This window comes from Amblyomma americanum, chromosome 5 (genome assembly GCF_052857255.1).
Source record: "Amblyomma americanum isolate KBUSLIRL-KWMA chromosome 5, ASM5285725v1, whole genome shotgun sequence".
Lineage (NCBI taxonomy): Eukaryota > Metazoa > Arthropoda > Arachnida > Ixodida > Ixodidae > Amblyomma > Amblyomma americanum.
Genome location: NC_135501.1, coordinates 149,689,736 through 149,706,334, shown reverse-complemented (window position 1 = coordinate 149,706,334; position 16,599 = coordinate 149,689,736). Strand labels below are relative to the sequence as shown.

Sequence of the window (16,599 nt, the reverse complement as noted above, 5' to 3'; positions counted from 1 at the left end):
AATGAAAAAGAGCTGGTAGAAGAAGAGGCAAATGAATCAAAAATCATGTCCGCTTCAGCTGGTGGCCAGACGCAGTCATCGTAACATCGATGAGTGAGCGTGACCAAAGCGAATTTTCATACCGACCGGTTCAGTAACTGCTCGAGATAAGATACGTTTTCACGTCTTCAGCTTCAAAGCTTGGAAGCTAGCTTTTACCTCGTACTCCTTGCTTCATTTCCTAAGGCGATACAGCGCAGTCTGCGGGATTCCATTTGTTGGTGCACGATGCGTTACTGCTGTGTGCCATCGTGCAGGTCGAGGACAGACAGCATCGATGCTAATGTCTCGTTTCACGAGATTCCCAGTGACGATGTGCTGCGTGCGCAATGGCTGAAAGTGATCGGACGCAAGGACTGGCCACTCAACTACGCGCCGTCTCGCTCCACCGTCTGCAGCAAGCATTTTCTACCTGAGGACTTCAGAAAGGGCTGCAAGATGCGCACACTGAAAAAAGGGTCAGTTCCGAGTATTCTCACCTCATGTGCCCCGCAAATGCAAGCAGCGAGCTCGCCTGGACGCTGCAGTTATATTCCGGCCAAACGTCTGTCAGAGGCGGGACACGAACTTGACGAGGACGGCGTAGCAGTCAAAAAGCCTCGCAAGGAAGAGCTCCAAACCACTTGTGATGAGCTCTCTGTTGATGCTGCGGGAGGCACGTTTGGTGGTCATGTTCCTTACATCACCGGTGACCATATGGATGTAACCAGCTCTGTCGCCTCTTCAGTACCATCCTTGCACAACATCTCACAGGATTTTACGTCGACGCCTGAAGGCGCGTCTAGAGAGCCAGGAACACTCAACGCTGTGACCGTAGTTACACCTTGGGCAGAAATGACCAGTTCGGCAGATGTATCTCGGCAACACAACCATGCACCCCCGAGCCCGTTGGTCGTGGGATCACCTTCTGTGAACACGCTTTTGAAACTTACCACTTCTCTAATCCCTGCATCCCACCCGCAAGCGATGTATACTGCAACAAACGCGCTTACACTGCCTGGCAGTGGTCGGAGGGACGCCAACAGAGTGTCCGTGCGCCGAAACGTAACACCGTTACTGAAAAGAAGTTACAGCTGTCAGATGGACCCAATCAAAACAAGTTTCAGAATCGTGGTGGAATGCAGGAAATTGAAACGTAAAGGAAGAGCCCTTCTACAAAAGATAAACACCCTTACGCAAACGATGGTACGTTACAAAGAAGATGTGCGCAAGTTGAAAGAAGATTCTGGAGTAAGCGCATTCTTGTGAATTGTAGAAGCTTCCATGGAAAACGATCTGCAAGCGTCATTTATGCACGATCTAGTGAAGAACTACGAACGAAAAGGGCCGTCATGGTCGGAAGCGACAATCAGATTTTCGACCATCCTCCGCAGCCTCTCTGCAAAGGCATACGAATACCTGCGGTCAGAATGCCTCCTTCGTTTGCCTTGCCGGAGCACTTTGCAAATGAACCTTGGATTCACAGCCGGACAAGTCGGTTTCAGTACTGTCGTAAGCTGCAGGCTGGAGGCAGAATTGCTGACCCTAACTGCTCCTCGGGCAAGAGCACGCAGCTTAATAGTTGATGAAATGCGAATCAAGGAACGGCTGCTGTATTATAAGCAGCGTGACGCTTTTTTGGGAGAAGTCGACATGAGCCCAGAATTACAGCACTTGGTGGGCACCGAAAATGATGAACTTGCCAACAGTTTGCTATGTTTTTTGCTCTGTGGTCTTAGCGCACGCTTTAAGATTCCTGTCGCCTATTTCTTCACGAAAGTTAGCACCGGAGTCCAGCTTGCTGAGACCATGACGTACGTCATCAAGAAAACTGAAGAAATTGGTTTTGAGATCGTGCGCTTGGTGACAGACAACTATAAAAGCAATGTCACTGCAATGGGCATCCTCTGCAAAGGGGCTGCCACGGCTATTGCTCCGTACCCTTTGGGCGAGTCTAGGCGCATTTTCCTTGCATTCGACCAGAGCCACATCATAAAGAATGTAAGGTCGCAGTTCCTGGCAAAGGATATGGGGGACAACAAACAGATTACAGCGACACCGCTGAAGAAGCTCTACAAAATGCAGCGCGGCTCAACAGTGAAGCCGGTGAGGTTCCTCACGCGTCGCCACTTGTATCCGTCCAACATCGAGAAGATGAGCGTAGACTGCTGTACAGATTTTTTCCCCTCAGGTTACAGCAGCCCTGGAATACATGAAAAGTCATGCCGGACACACATGCGATGCGGAGTTCGTGTTAGTGGGCCCAAGAGTCGAATTCATGCTGGTAATGCGCCGGTGGTTCGTCCTCAAGGATGTTAGCAATACAACGCAACACATTCACAAGAACGACCCGGACAGGCGACCGTTCACCGACGCCGAGGACCTGAGACTAGAATGGCTTGAGCACGACTTCATTTCTTACCTGTAGAGGCTGAAAGAAGAAAGCAGCCAAGAGAGCTATCTCAGCAATGAAACACACCACGCACTCTTGCTCACCACCAAATCGAATGTGGAGTGCATACGTTTTTTACTGATGGACAAGGGCTTCAAATTTGTGCTCACTCGAAAGTTTTCCAGTGATCGAATTGAGGCATTATTCGGATTTTTGCGAAGGTCCGCTGGCTGCAACGACACTATGGATGTGGCCAGTGTAATATCAGGACTGGAAAAGATGCTAAAAAAAGGCATCGTGTCTTCCTCGATGTCAAGCAATGTGAACTGCTCTACATCACTCTGCTGTGTCACTGCCATTTCTACTAAAGTGACCCCCAACAGTTGTTCATCAAAAGCTTTTTCCCCACTGCCGCCGAGGAATAACTATAGCAACTGTGCATATCTCCAAGTCATCGCCTTCCGGATCCAGAGTTAGCCAGCATCTCGATGATTGGCGGATACATCGTCCGAGTTATAACAGAAAACTGGAGCTGCGAACGCTGCTATCAACTTGTACAAAAGCCAGTCGGAGACTCGCCGATCGACTGCCTCATCTAATACCAAGATCGTGGAGGGCTGAAATACCCTACAAAGGAACTTGTTTCTGTGTTGATGGCGCTTAAGGCCTTTGTGGACGTTGTGCTGCAACACAGAAAGGCCATTAACAAGCCACTCAGAATGAGCGTCGAACACGTCGTTAGTTTTGATGAAGGCTCCTGTCCTGGTGTGTGATAACGAAGGCCCTGCTCACAGAAGAATCTTTTTAGAGCTTTTGTGCACGAAGTTTATTAGGCCCCTCCTTAGCAACCATGCCCTTGATATTACGGACCAGAAGTCTGTCGCCAAATTATACGCGAAAAAGCCACTCTCACGCAAAGTGCTCAAACTGTGACTATATGTGATGTTGAGGGTGCATGGATGTTGGTAAAGGTGGCATCACTTTCATTGCTGAGTCCGGCCAGCCATATATAAGAGCCAGATGATGGAGCTAGCCCAGTACAGAGAGATAGCTGCGGCTTCATCCGGGCGTTAGGTGAGTTCTGTTTCGTTCGCTATTGCGATTCGCTCGCGTACGAGGTGCTTCGTCCTGCTCCTGTGTACGAAAGTGGTTGTCCTACACTGAAAATTTCGTTTGACGGTAAATGAAAGTTATTAGACAGGAATTTTGTAAGTGTAAATGACTGTAGATGCAAATAGTTGTAATTTATATAGCATCAGACACATGCAAAATCTTGTATGTGTTATTACTGTATATAGTTGTAAATATATAAAATAAACTTACGTAAACACCACCTTCTTTTATACATTCTATGCCGTGAATTCTTCAGCTCCACATAGATAAGCTTAAAAACTCCCAGACTTCACGCAAAACTGAAAGCAGCAGACGTAAGGCACATAATTAAATGGTGCTATTTTACTGCTGCTACGATGACAACAGTTTATCAGCTTCGCGAACCACATCATTTACCCGCACAAAACAGTTTTCTTTAACAATGCGGCCACGAAACAAAGTAAAGTAACAGCTTGCAACGCTTTATTCGTCTGCAAGGAAAAGCAAATATTCAGGGGGGGGGGGGGGGGGCACTTTATTGACCGAAAGTGCGGTGATTCGGAAACCTTTTGCGCGGTGTTGCTGCTTGTGTCGCTGATGTGTTGTGGAGATACTGATTAAAGAGTGCGCAATTGTTTATGAATTTTCTAATATATTTACTTGAAGGTAACGTAATCAGCTGGGTGAATGTCTGCTTCTAGGTCATATTTCGGGGGGGGGGGGAGGAATTTTGGAGTGGCTTAGGCCAAATTTGGAGGTGACTATCGTGTTCGTCGTTGTGAAGTTAGGTTGAAAATCGATTTTGGTCCGAATCTGTCGAATTCATATTTCGGGGGTGGGGAGGTCAAATTTGGAGGTCACCATCGTGTTGGCCGCAGTGACATTAGGTTGGACATAGATTTGGTCCAAATCGGCCCTGTAGTCATGAGCCTATAGTTGCTTTCGTATTAATAAGTGGCGCACACTCCAAGCAGCGCCTCAAATATGCCAGCCGCAATCGTCAAGTGATCAGCGGCGCGAACGCCTCAGCCCCCCTCTGCGAACAGCGAGCAAAGCTCCAACCGCTGGCGCTGGAAGAAACGAGAGCTACACAAGAAGGGGTACGAAGCCAGAATCTGACAGACGCATGGGGTAGGGAGGGGCAGAGCGATAACCAGAATGCCAACAGCGCGCGCCTATACGTAAGCATGACGCAAGCAGTCCAACCATCTGGATAGCGCCGCAGAGCGGCAACTAACTGAAGTGAGGCGTACCGGTGGCTCCCATTGCAAAGCGGGCGATTCGGCTGGCATTGTAAAAATTGAAGAGGCGCTGACGCAAGACGCGACTAGATTTATCTCGATTGATCGCAGCCAGGCAGAGATGATTGGATTCTACGTTGTTCCGGAATGTTCAAGTAACTTTGCACGCTTTATCTCGAAAGTTCGCTATCAGCTTTAAATTGAGCACGGCCGACAGCGGCGGGCATTCTGTTCGACGACCGCCGAGCACGCTTGTCGCTTCGCCGCCACCGAGTGAATCAGTCCCTTTTGGGTGCAAGTCAGCCCAATAAACAGTTTTCTTTTAGAAGACCCTTTCGTCCGTTTTCATCGCTGCTTCGACTGCCGTCACCACTACGTGACAATATATAGCATTCGGAATAGCGGCCAATTATACACGTTAAGCAACCTCTTGGCCCATAAATCTGATCAGTTAAACTGGCAACGCAAGAAAAGTGGCAACACAGAAAAAAACAATCACTTTTTATATCAGAATCTCGAAGCAGGGCCGGAACAGCAATTTAAAAATGTGATAAGTACTTCCCGATGCTTATTTTTATATAATGCGCTTTCCTATTCATGAGACTGAACTTCATAGAGTGGTGAGTAAAATATATTTGAGCATGTAACCGACTAAAGTGTTACAGGAGACTAGAAACAGACAAATATTTCCTATCAAGCATTGCTTCATTAGCCATCCTTGACAAGAAAAATATTGTGCTACAATGAGCTCTTGTTACGGGCGTGTCCGTGAAACGCACTATCGCAGATCACGTGATCAGACACTAGCTATTTTTTCTCTCGCCACTTTAATTGAGTTCTACGGATTGTCTGGCGTTTTGGCTTATTTGTTTCTCAGCAAAAAACGGTGCGCAATTTTGTCAACCTCATCTTGTTTTTTGGCTGCATAGTTGTAGAACTGCTCTTGCAAATTTATATGGTTAAATTGGTCCCACAATGCGTTTTCATTTTAGTATAAGCTCGGGCCCAGCGGCATTGTTTAGGAAGACATGCACCAGAGGAGCCATTCTGATGAGATTAAGATTTTGAACGAGTGTAAATTCTACATATTTTGCCCGGACTGTTATTTTGTGAACTGCTGCTCACGAATATGTTTAAGAGTGATTGTGCAACCGATGAATATTGCCAATACCCACCAAACGGACTGAAAAGTGACGGATAACGGAACAGTGTGATGTATACGAATAAGAGTGCAGTGAAGGTTAAAAGCAGAATGACAATTGTTCCAAACCAAAGTGGAATGCCCAATAGCCAAAAACACCAGCTTATATTCGTGTTCACATTAGGTCAAGAAATCGACTGGCGCAATGTATCTAATTCATAGAACGTGTAATCAGTGGTTTATTTTTTTTTTGCAAAGTAGACAACGCCTATTTTAACCATGGTCTGCATAAAGGTACTCGGAGTGAGGAGAGCAAATAGAGAGTATGCAGTGCACTTGTGCCCGCTACTTACGCAGAAAACAGTGTGATGACATATGAGATGAAATAAAGCGATCGAATGCCCGGCGCAGTAAACTGTCACAGCGACAAGGTAACATAACGATCATCTTATTGAAATATTGGATACGAGTCGTCACGTGGAATCATGAAAACATGGAGCCGAATTACGTGGAAAATATGCAGAAACTCGCTACCTTTCTTTGTGCTTTCTACATGGTATCTGCACTATATTTGTATTGCTCCCGTTTGATTTCTCTGTAATACGTAAGATGCCATATGTGGTCTATATGACTGCTTTGCCCATGAAGGGCATTGAAAATCATGCATAATGGATTTAAAAAAAAAAGATGTGAAGAGTAGTAGGCTACACACAAGTCGTTTCTCTGAATCCATTATGCCGCCAAACGAAGACAAAGTGTGCTAAAAATTGTCAGTTTATACAGAGGAACGAACAGAAATGCATTCAATACCTTTCGATTCACTGCATATAGCGTGTACGTTTATATTCAAAACTTAGAGACATTGACATTTGAAAACCATTATTTTGTAGAATATTCGAAACGCTACCTGCGTCCTCGGGTATTCATCTCTAAAGTTTCCAGCCCTATCTGTCTAATCACGCATGCAAGACAGCAAAGTTGGATATGAAGTGCTGTCTCATGTGAAGAAGCTGTTGTGTCACCTGGCAAAAATCTGCTGTTACGGACGACGGTTATAAATTTTTGCTCCTGAGCCGCAGTGAGCTACACCTTCGATTGACCGCATGAGATCCAAAGCGGTACAACATGTTATCACCCATTCTAAAAAAGCAATGCTTAACGAGCGCTGCCCAATGCCACCAGCACAGTGATTCTTCGGTTTCACTAGACAAGAAGGAAAGCTTATCAGCGTCGCCCGCAACTCAACGTCCCTGTCAGGAAGAAGGCCACATGCAACAGCTGCATCGCACCTGGAAGTAGCCTCGATCATGCTGACTGCCGTGGTCTCGCGCAAGTAATTTCTCATTTTGTGCTGGAATTTTATACTTTCATATCTCAGGACAAAGGCGATTTACTAAAATTGTTCATAATAGAACTGACATGAAATGTCAATGCCTCATAGTCTTCAATATAAGCGTGAACGCAACTGCAGCGGATAAAAAGTTTAGGAATGAATTTTAAATAAATACTCAGGTTACAATGATAACTTTCACACTCAGTGCCCTCCTGGCCACTTAACTCATTTAAAATAAACATTAACTTTTGTGTACTGGTCTTGATCTTTGTTTCTAATTCGCGAATCCTAATACTGAACATCCGGCACATTCAGCAAACTATGGAAGGTAACTCATGTACGCGTAAAATATACATATGAAGGAAGCCAACAGTCACTGAAACCAACAAAGGATAAGTGCATGTCGTTTATTTTTTGTGGTTTTGGTAGATTGGAAGCTCCTCTTTTTAGTTTTTATCTGACGGATATTTTCTTTCGCAGGCGAAGAAAAACATCCAAATCCGCCAGGTGCAAACCGTGCTGACGGCGTCCGCATTTTGATACCGTTCTCTACCAATGCAACTATGGTAGAGGCTTTTCATTCTACTTTGAAGTGTGGTTCTGTTGCGTACAGGCTAATTTTGAGTGTTCACTAGCGCCACCCTCGTCCATCGCGGCGGATGTAGTACGTCCTGTATTACTGCGAGTGCCACGTGAAACGTGTTTAAACGGTGAGGGCGGCAGCTGTGCGAGAACCCTGTTATGTTACTGTGGCATGCAGACTGCCGGAACCGTGGCCATCGCGGTTGAGCAGCCAAGGGAAGAGAAGTTCCATTGTTCTTGTTACACCAGCAATCTCTTTTTGTTTTGTTTTAGTACGAAAGCACTATTTCACGAGGTCAACCCGGCTCACCGAGTTTGTGTGAAGCTTGACCTTGAAGGTTAATTTGACCAAGCCATATATAAATAAATAAATTGAATATTGTCGTGCCTGGGAGTCCATACCGCGGCGGCACGAACACATCAACGTCTTTGGCCACTGCCCGAGGGCACTATGCTATCGCAGCAGCCGATAATCCTCGTGTTAAACTGCAATATACTCTCGCGCTTTGGATCGCACATCGTCGTCTTCATTAACTAATACTACTATCGTTCATTAACTAATACTACTATAAAAGTAATATCGTCTCCAGATGTGCCTGCGACCCAGCAAAAAAACCAAGAGCCAACAATGCTAAACATATGATTTCGCACGTCTGTTCGGTTAACTACGTTAAAACGCCCAGCATTTTCTTCTAGTTTTTAATGAAGTTACTTTCAGATAAAAAAGATTTACTATCAAATTTTCTTTTCTACACACCGCAGACTAAGAACAAACGATATCTTCACTATAGTTAAATAGGCACTATTTATTTCACAACGTTTGCATGTGAAAAATACGGAAAAATAATGTGATAACCGAAAGCGTCATGTGAATGCTTCAAAGGAACTGCTTAATGATGACGTTATCGTGCACTTTTTCAGCGCCCCGGAAGTTTAGCGAGACGAAGCAAGTGCGTCAGAAGACCTACTTCACTAGTAAATTGCAAGGCGCATGTTCAGCACACCGAAAGCTTACCTATAGATGATATGCACCCCCAAAACATCTAACAAACACACTGGAATCAACCCAGAGCGGTGCCGCCAGCTTTGTTCATAATGCATTCTCACTGTTCATCAGCGTTCATCTCTGTAAATAAATTCAATCCTCGAAGACTTCGCATATCGTCGCCACATCGTCAGCCTGACTACTTCACAGGAATTCGCACTGCTCACTTAATCAGGTGCCTTACATTGGGTATATCACCGACATTTCTCTACACACTGCGCATCCATTTCAGATCAGCTGGGCACTTGGCCGCTCTGCAACTTTTTCAGGATCTTTCTTCCCCGAGCAGTTGTGGAATGCAACGCATTTCCCCACTAAGTCGCCGCCATCGCAGGCGCATCTGCGTCTTTTTATGTCGTCACCAATCAGACCCAAAGGCAAAATAACTCTAGCGATTTTCGTCAAAAATCTAACACCATCAATTGTGCATCACGCCGTAAAGTGGTCTTTAAGGGATTAAATATGAAGTGAAGTAAGCAACTTGGAAACGTTTTCCGTCGGTAATTCGTTGTTTCAACCGCACCTGCAGCTTAGTTACAAATTTTGAACGCCTGCGTTCCTGCAACTTGCTGCTTTCTCTATTATGTGCGTCTTCTCTTAATAAAGCACTCTTTTTGATAACATTTGAAGCGGCAGCAAGTAAAATTTCCAACTCCGATGGAAGGTTTTAAAATCACTACGCTATCAATTACACCTCCCATTATCGGGATTGCCTCTAAGTACTGTACTTGCTCGTTGCTTCATCACTGCTAACACAGCAACTGTGATAAAACGCTGTTTTAATTATTAGAAATAATTAGACAGTTTATCAATACTTTTACTACACAGATCTGCGAAATGTAAAACGCGTTCCGAGTTTTCCGACGAAAAAGCAAATTACTCACAGGCAGGGTGGAAATGACCAACAGAAACGCAGTTGTTTTAAAGGCGACGGCTCTAAGCACGAGCAGAGTCTCTAGCTAGAGAAATGCGGACATGAAATACGCGCGTATTGGATTGTGCGCAGCGTCTTAAATAGTGGGAGAACGACAGCATTTGTGCAATTTATTTTTATTATTACAGAAAACATGTCCCGAACTATTATCAAAAACGTGGCACGGAAGAATTCATCAGCTAAAGTTTAGATCTCGCCCGATACTAGATATAAATTATTTCCACATCGCGTATGCTTGGGAGGGTGAGGGGGCAAAAGAAATGTGGAGATTACCAAAAGCCCTGTGTTCATTGTTTGGCTGAGTGGAGAACTTCGCATGTGAATGTCAAAAAACGGCACCCTGCTCTTTGCCCAATCCAGTGGACAGAACAAGATATAGCGCATTTTTTATGAACTGCCTTAAGGCAAACCAAACGATTTGTCACAACTAGCGGAAGGTATATGATTTTATACTTGAACTCCCTTTCTTAAGAAGAAAATTTCACCGTACGTGAAGCTGCGAATTTTTTATTTTAATCAGCCTTTAGTTCAATTTGATTCTAATTCACAGCTTTTCAGAGGAAAGCAAATAGAAACAAAACAGTCTCCTTTCGATGCGCTGCAACAGACTTTCGCGCAGTTTTCGCACAATAGCTTACAACACGTACTGTTGAGGTTGCTTGATTTTTCGTTCAAACTTTGACTTTTATCCGCAGCCAAGTCAGGTTCATGGCCGCTGATGCCGCAGTCGTTCACGTTAATTCTTGTGTCACATTCATAGGGAAACCGCACGCGTGTTTCTGCCGTGCTCCTACGATAGATGTCCTGAACAGCGGGTGAGAATGGGCGCCACTAGGCACATGTGCGGAAAGAGCAGCCGGCCATGCTTATTGCCCACATGCCTTTTCCGCCGTTTCTCCCCGTTTGTCGGCAGCAGAGCATCAACAATCGCTGCGTCGCTCCTTGTTTGCCTGTAGGTGTGGAACAGCCTCTACATCCAATTATTTCGTGTCCTCTCAATCATTTTTATGATACATTTTGTCATTAGCGTAGGTGCACTGAATTTTTCTTCTTTACGGCTCCTATGCAAAATGCAATGCCTAAACACCCACTTATCCTCTGTAACACGGAATAAAAAAATGACTGAAAATTGTCTTGAAAACGGGCCTATACGTGGCATGCCGCAGGGTCAGTATATTTACTCTTTCCCGCAAATGTTTCTTTCTGATTTCAATTGGAATATTTGTTGACGATACCCGACACGTGTTCTTATATCGAACTGAATGGCTATCGCGGAATAGATCGATACAGTTAAAAGTGAACCGAAGAAACTAGTTTTTACGAATTCCCACTCTGTTGAGGAAGTTTCGATTCCCCGGCAAGTATACATAGTTTTCAGCGTTCTCGATAACCTTAAATAATGAAAGGAACAACCCCTAAGCTCAATTTAATGAAGTTTATCCGGGAAAGAGTGGGTGGAAAAGGAGGTGATATCTCACTTAATTTGACAACCATGTCTCGCAAATTGTTGGCAGCGTGCCGGAAGTAACTTCTAGGCTCCCAAGTCAGGTCCTGGTTTTGTTTTGACAGGAGTGCGAGCTGTGCTCCTGCATGGAACAACGGACTCCATAGTGGGCAGCGCTTCCCACGTTGGCATCGAGTCCGTTTTACCAGATGGCCCTTTCATGCACAAGCGATTCGGGCTGCCTTCGCGGAGTTCTCAGGCGCGCGGGCGCGGGCATCGGCAAAAACAATGCCGCAGTAGCTTCGGGTGCCACTGCAGTGATTTTAGATTGAGAATGTCGCAAAACTCCGCTCCTCGATTTTATGAATTTCCGGATAGAACGAGGTACTTCGTGGCTGCTATTCTCTTCGTACAATCGAGTTTTAGCTGTATATCGATGATTATATATATAAGAAATGGCAGTAGATAAGCTTATCTGTAAACTAGAAGCAAGAACATATAGCAGCCTCTCTAGTGACGTGGTTCCTGAATTGACATGCCACCAGACAGCAGGCTGGAAGCGAACTGGGCGCGAATTACGAACCACTCTACAATTGAGAGCGCTCTGAAATGTCCGTTTCTATTTGTCGCCGGCGCCATTTTGAAACGTTTCGTCACGGGAAGCTGCAATGGCGTCACGGACGAGAAAAAAACACGTGACATTGCACACCTAATTATGCCCGCGCTTTTAGACTCTTTTTTGGCGAGCGCGATGAGTCGATCTATAGAGTTTTAGAGGAAAAATAGCGACGTCGGCATCAGCTATCTATTGGTGGCGGAGGCAGCAACGTCGGCGGCAGCAACGACAAAACGGTGTACGAGGACGCGTATGAGTTGCTGGACAAGCTGTTCCGTCGCTTATTTTGACTGGATAAGAAGAAAGTGGAGTGTTTGTGCGGCGAACTTGCCGACGAGCTGCGAGGCGTACGGACGAGCGCTTTCTCGGTGCGATGGCAGGTGCTGTGCGCTCTCCGTTTTTTTTTTGTCTCTCAGGGCTTTCAAGTGTGCGTCGGCAACGAGCAGACCATCGCCCTCGCACAACCAATGGTCAGCAAGTGCGTGCGGTGTGTGGCTTAGGCCATATGCAAAGCCGGCGCACAAAAGTAATGGGTGCGTTTCCCGGCGTTGTCGGCTGCGAAGACGCCACTCTAATTGCAATCAAAGCGCCGCGGGGAGACCCAGCAAACAGGCCAGCATTCTGGAGCCGCAAAGGATACTATGTGGCAAACACCATGATCGTGAGTAGACTGGTTTTCTACCCGCATGAGCCCGAAAGCCGCGACCTCGACAATGGAAGTTCACGTCTAAGTTTGTCTGCTTGTGCTTCTTGCATATCTCCGTCGCAGACATGAAGATCCTTGCGGTCCACCCCTTGTCATGATGCCTTTTCTTGGCGTTATTCAAGGCTGTGTCGGAAGGTGAAGCGCGGGCTGCTGGAGGATAGAGAGTTTATTCTGTGTAAGCAGCCTGTTGATCATCGGACCACTTCGACAGCATATAATAAGCTACAGTACTGCGCAGTGGCTCATACCTAAATGAGGTGGATTTAAGATAGAAGACATGTAACAGTATGCTGTATCGTATTGTATTTTTGTGTATTTATTGTTAATACAGGAGCAGAGGCACAAGACACATTGTTAAAAAGTGAGTCGTACTTCATGCGTAAAACACTAAAGCAAAAGAGGTGTGCACACCGCTAGTGTTGTGTAGAATGCCAAAGTACATCATTAACGTAGAAGGCTGTGCTTACAGAGCTACACCTTAGTCATGAATCTTCTGCATGCCTATGAATTCTGGTTCAGCAATCTGCTTTTGGGCTGCTTCGTATGAATCATATATTACATAGACAATAACACGCTTTACTGCAAATTTAGGTCGTGCAGGAGACAGCGAATATCCACTGGAGCCGTAGCTGCTCACACCAATGTCTGTGCATCCTGATGCAAACACTGCTGAAAGGCAGTAGAACGCAGCGCATTCCTCAATGCGATGTGTTCTGGAATGCTGCATTGGTGTTCTGAAAAGCCGCTTCCAGTGCCTTCAAAGGTACCGGACACTCCACTACGAGCCGGAGCGGGCGGTGGTCATCGTTGTGGCGTGTGCTGCATAGCAAAATATCTATCGAAAGCAAGCACTGGGAGCAGACAAAGGCGCCACTACCGATGACCCTCACAACAATGGGCCTCCTCTGCTTGCGGGGTATTTGGCGGGGACAGTCTCCTGCATCACCTACCTGCGTAGCAGAGCCATGCGAGACCGTATCATTGACCTCTTTGGCACAAATCAGCCCCAGAGGCAAGCACACCTGCAGGTAGTACGGTGACAGTGACAGCGGAACCAGCAGCGGCAACAGCAGTAGGAGCACCACCACCGACAGTAAGGCCTACACCATCTGGCAGCTGTGGCTGCAGGGACTCATCGCGCTGAAGTGGCGAGTTTCCGCAGCCACTCTTGCTACTGGCAGTGCCATTGCCTTGTGTTAGTGCGTGAGCCCCTGTGTGATATCATGCCCTTGGCCAGAGGTAGCCACATTCCAGCATTTCTAAAATACTTTTTCTTACGTGTGCTTGAAAGCCTCTAATGGCAAGATATCAAGTGCACAAATAAGCTGCTGCTGGACCGACAGTGTTCACCAGTATGTCTTTCAGTGCATCTGCAAGCTTGCCGCAAGGCTTCTGCACTTTCTCCTTCTAAAGTCGAAATACACGCCGAAACAGCTCGCCCAACAAGTGAAATGTATCCTTGTAAACCGTCTTTCGCCGTTGCTTACGTCGACGTGCCCATTTAGCCATACAGTTGCTGCGGTCACTACGTGTTTGATGACTGGCACGATGAAAAAGTGTAGTCTTGAGACAGCAAGGCACCAGTAAAGTGTCTGCTTTTGAAGCGAATTTATCCATTAGTCACAATAATTTGTTTTGCCGCAGCTGTTCATTCATACCAGTTTCCCAACTGTAAAAAACAGCAGGGAAACAAAGGCATGTAACATCAACAGTGATTCGCATATGCCTTGTCGAGTGCTGCGCAGAGATTGCACAAAAAGAGTTGTATCTTGCACGGTGGCCAAAGGGGCGAGTTGGCTGCACACTTTTAAGGGCGAACAGTGCGAAAGACAGCCGGAAAGCAGAGGAAACAGCGGACGAGCGCTCGTCCTAAGTTTTTTTTTTTTTGCCTTCCGTCTAAGTGTTACGCTCAGTTTGCCTTAAAAAAGTTTTATCTTGACTGGAAGATTGAGTGATAGGAAATACAGGTTTGGCATGTTGTGCATACTTGTAGGCCCGTTGTAGCCCAGGTTTGCATTTTGCTGAAACACATTACATAACTGGTGGAATGCACAGTAAGTGCTGTACAAGACATTGCTCTTCGTCGATTTTACTGGGCTAAAAGACCGTGTTACGTGTACAAGGCAAACGAGTATCACAGACGATGATGCCAGCATGGCTGCGTTTGAAGTTGCTAAGGAACCCACAAACGATAGCCATTAACATTGTTGCATCATACCTTTAAAGGCGGATCTGAAGCATACCCCAAATTTTTTTGCCTGCATTCAACACCAGTTCAGAAGTCACTTTGGACGAATGCTGGCAAGGCTCATTTTCCTCAGGTCTTTTGAGGATGGAACATGTTACAATGCACAAAATGGACACTGTATGGAAAAGCAGGAAAAACGATACGAAAAAAAACGATCCACGAACATGCGAACAAACTTAACAGGCACAAAATCGAAGTGTTCATAGTTTATCCCGAATCCCCAAATTATGACGCCCCTCACAGCTACAGTTACTTCAGAACATTTTTGCCCACATATTCCACTTGAAAATGAACAAAAGAAGCACTAGAAATTGCACCTTTTGGAGCTGCCACAGCTGCATGTAAACAATTGAAAGATATGGAGAATAAAAACAGTATATGAGGCTTACCCACCTGGCAGAGCTTAGAATGCATAACTGAGAGAAAATAAACAGTGTGTAAAGCATCTGGGCCTGCAGAGCTTACAAGAAATAAAAGAAATAATGCTATAGCACATGGCAGAGGTGATCTTGAATAAATACAAAAACACAAATCTAACAGGGAAACAAATAATGTAAATAAAATTAAACATAAAACAGCGCTTGAAAAACACAAACTAAAAATCGTATGTCTCTGCATCTGACAGAGATGCAAATAAGGTAAATAAAAATAAAGAGACAAGAAGAAAACTTTAAAATACAATAGTTCAGTGCGTCTGCACCTGGCAGAGAATTAAGTAATGTTCTTGAATAAATATAAACATATGAAGCTGTTCTTTTATAAATATAAAAACACGCAAGCAATGCAAATAAAAGTGAACAAAATTCAATGTGGCGCAGGTGGCTGAAGCTGCTTTTTGCAGGATCAGCGTCAGTATACTGACGTTCTGGATGAGCAGCTCTTGCTGCCCATTTGAAGCCCGCACAGCAGCTGCCACCTCTGCATGGCCTGGAGGTAAAAAAGCTGCATTACAAATTATTAGTGACAACCAATATTGAGATCTCGTTTAAGTTTTATGTAAGATGTCAGGTGCTGAGATATTTTGGACAAAGTATGGTTGTAGAAGACTCGTGTCAGTTTCACAAACTCAGCTGTCCCAAGCACGCCCAACAAGAGGCGTCAAAACAGGAGTAGATGTCCTGAAAAGAGAGCACTGATATTTATGCTTAAGGTTACAGTTTCTAGTGTGCAATGTGCAGTGAGCGCAGTGAGTACACACCTCCAGCATGCTCTGCTGAAACGCACCGTCCTGGCGGTTCCGCGGCTCTGTAACGTCGGCCAAACGCCGCGATTCGTATAGCGTCTGGCGCAGCACCTCATCGGCATCATCGTCTTGCCGACGCTTCCCAAGAAGGCTAGGCGTGGCACACGGTGAGGGCTGCAGTGGGGGCGCTGGTGTGGGCTGCAGGAGGGCTCTGGTGTGTGCTGCTGTGAGGGCTGAGGTGAGGGCTGCGGCGAGGGCACCGGTGTAGCTGTCGGGAAAGATAATTAGCTCATCACGCATTGCGGCATGTGGGGGAATAAGCAAATCATTTGGTTCAATATAATACAAGATATGACATAAATATACAGGACAACCGCAGCAGTGGCCAAGAAGTTGAGCCTCCTCGCATGCGGGAGGTGCGGAGTTCGATCCCCAGTACCGCCACGTACCCACTGGTGATACAGTGGGTAGAAACTTTCCCCTGGCATGGTGCTTGGCTTATGAGGTGTGAAAGGCTTGGGTAATGGGTCTTTGACCCTAGCTTGAGTAATAGAAAAATACCTTGTGCCATGGCGCTCTTTGGCCATAGCTGCCCTTGCGCCATAATAATACGTAATCACCTAA

General features: G+C 45.8%; 1 long non-coding RNA gene across 1 annotated transcript in view; it reads right to left on the bottom strand.

Moving 5' to 3' along the window:
• Nucleotides 1–9,826, bottom strand: part of LOC144135144 (uncharacterized) — a 29,044-nt gene extending 19,218 nt beyond the window's left edge. The window contains exon 1 of the long non-coding RNA XR_013315392.1: nucleotides 9,729–9,826. This is a non-coding gene — a long non-coding RNA (uncharacterized LOC144135144). The remainder of the gene's footprint in view (nucleotides 1–9,728) is intronic.
• Between the last annotated feature and the right edge of the window lie 6,773 nt (nucleotides 9,827–16,599).